The sequence below is a fragment of the Gadus macrocephalus genome, chromosome 18, assembly GCF_031168955.1.
Source record: "Gadus macrocephalus chromosome 18, ASM3116895v1".
Lineage (NCBI taxonomy): Eukaryota > Metazoa > Chordata > Actinopteri > Gadiformes > Gadidae > Gadus > Gadus macrocephalus.
In genome coordinates, this window is record NC_082399.1 from 13,012,084 (window position 1) to 13,014,583 (window position 2,500).

At 43.5% G+C, this 2,500-nt stretch overlaps 1 protein-coding gene and 2 long non-coding RNA genes across 22 annotated transcripts in view; 1 reads left to right on the forward strand and 2 right to left on the reverse strand.

The window, feature by feature from the left end:
* The window catches only part of LOC132446056 (uncharacterized), a 173,949-nt gene that overhangs the window by 60,377 nt on the left and 111,072 nt on the right, over nt 1-2,500 (forward strand). The gene's annotated exons all lie outside the window — the stretch shown is intronic.
* tcf7l2 (transcription factor 7 like 2) overlaps nt 1-2,500 on the reverse strand; it is a 101,602-nt gene that overhangs the window by 35,142 nt on the left and 63,960 nt on the right. The window lies entirely within an intron of this gene.
* The window catches only part of LOC132446057 (uncharacterized), an 18,598-nt gene that overhangs the window by 2,769 nt on the left and 13,329 nt on the right, over nt 1-2,500 (reverse strand). Inside the window, exon 1 of the long non-coding RNA XR_009522768.1 lies at nt 1-2,500. This exon is cut by the window's left edge and continues 2,244 nt beyond it; it is cut by the window's right edge and continues 13,329 nt beyond it. This is a non-coding gene — a long non-coding RNA (uncharacterized LOC132446057).

The following is a 2,500-nucleotide window of genomic DNA, read 5'->3' on the forward strand; positions in this document are numbered from 1 at the left end:
TGGACCAATAGAAAAATATTTCATTGTGTTAGCATTTCAAATGACGAGTGAAGGGTGGCGAGGAGGGCATTTGGAGGGGTGGCGGGAGGCGGGGGAGGGGGGGAGGGGGGGGGGGACTCTAACCGATCATTGCCAGCGGAATTAATTGCCTATTCTGAGAATAATGTCCCTTACCCAAGATCCTTGGAGGGTCGAACGCAAGCGGAGGCTAGCTCTTTTTTTTTTATTCCCCTGGTGTCTTCAAAAAGAAGAGCGCTTAGGGGTACTGGCCGTATTAGGGGTTTAGCCCGGCCCCCTTGAGGCCAGCAACAACACAATCAGAAGCGCTGAACCAAACTCGACTAATCCACACCCTAATTAAAAACGCGAATTCCAATCGCACCTCGCCTTCGTAATCACGAATCGACCATGGAACACTTTTGAAGAAGCGTAAAAAAAACTTTCACCTAGTGACCGCAAAAAAATCGAAACAAAGAAAATCCGAAACAAGCTAACACGGCTAGGTTTAGCTGGCGGCGTTCGATAAATGGCTCAAGCTGGAAGCAAGCGAACGGCAGCGCTTCTATCCCTTTATTTCAGGGGATTTAAGTTCAGGCTCCGTTACACATCACCCAAGCGCATGCAATGACCCCGACGGTTATCGGTGCATCTTTTAGCCATATCTTAATCTAACCTTTATAGGGAGCTCTGGAGCCTTTCAAACTCAAAACAGCATTAACAACGACTATTGTCTGCCGTCACTGAGGAGGCTGCTTGGAGCGACCGGCCCAGCGAATGGCTTAGCCCCAGCTGGGGTAGGAACACTCTAGAAAAACAGATGCTCGACACCAGTGGAAAAAGAATACAAAACCAAACTAAGGAAAGGGAGAAAAAGACTGAAGTCTAAAGAAAATACTAAAGGCGAGTAGGGAGAAGGAATGAGGATCGGGATGGGTGCAGCATCCGAAATGCTCTATCTCTCAGTATAGACGGCTACAGTCCTATTGCATTGCTAGGTGTCGATTTCATCCCTTGGTTGACAGACGGGAAAATTCGCAGCGGTCCAGATTACACGCCTCTCCTGCGCTCATTGTGAATTCAGTCAACGAAGTCATTCTTATTAACTTCCGCGCCGGTTCACACATGACATTTTCTTCAATTTTCTCCCCGACATCAAAAACATCAATTAGCAACTGGAAAATGGGAAAGAGCGAATGACGGAGTCCGATAACACCGACTTATTTGAAGCCGAGGGTGAATCTATTCTCCGGTTTTGAATGTGTTCATTACAATTGCTTTTTCAAAGAGGACCTCCAAATAGCAAAGAAATTTAATTTATCTCCTAGAAATGTCCAGAAATTGTTTTTCCCCCACGCTTTCTGTTTTATATAATCCGTCTATCTCCCAGCCCCAGTGGGTGAACAAAGCCAGGCGTCACTGCGCGTTCTCTTCTGCTCGCCAGAACAGATCACAACTCCAATAGAAGTTGAAACTGTCTATTCTAACCTCAAATACAAACCCACAAAATGACAGATTTGGTTCCCACAAAAGGAGAGCGGGATTTCTTAAGGATAGAAGGAAAAAGATTAAGTATTATGTCACCGTCGCTACATTTCTTAACAAAACGACGATACCAAGGAGACAAATTAAAGATCCAGAATAGAACCATCTTTATCAGCTGTGGATATAAAAGGGCTACATCGGTTTACAGAAAAATATAGCTTCTTTAATATTTGTCTTTTTAAGTGTTTGTATACCAGTATATGATTTAGAGGTTCTCATTTATCACCTCATCCTCACAAACTGTTTATGTTTCAAATCAAATAAATCCATAACATAAAAAAATAAGTGTTATTTATCAATTGTGAACATTTAATTGAAAATGAAAGTAAGGGCTTATAAAAAAAAATCTAGATAATTTCTTAATGGAAGGATAAAAAACGAATTACTTAAGCGTGCTTTAAGCAATCGTCTCAACAATTTTTTGCCAAAGATTAACAGCATCTGGTCGTACGAAATACGCATGAAAAAAAAGTGCACTTTCTCATCCATTTTCTCTCCCGTCTCATTGATCATTTCCTGTGATTCAACATTACACACTACATCAAAATGTGAAACACAAACCAGCACATTAATGCAGCCCTCACGACTCGAATCGTCTACCGCCCATCACCGGCGAACATGTAACCCAATAAACCTTAACCTTTAAGTAAAAGCCTTTCCTTTTTCTGCCAATACCCAAACATCGTCAGACGGCTTCCTAGTGCTTGAGTTACAACTCCGAGGGGGCGAGGGAGAGGAGAGTCGGTCTGCAGACACAAGCCTGTAATGCGGGTGGGAGGGGGGGACGGTCACACGGCGAGCCGCCCGGATCACGTTCCTCCGGCTCATTGATTCCTGATCTTTTGAGACTGTGTTATTTAGTTGCTTTTTATTTTCTTGCCTGTCCTTTTCCCCATGTCACAAAAGACACGGGTTGTCCAAACATGTGATGGCGGCGGTATCTACTAACTGTCAAAAA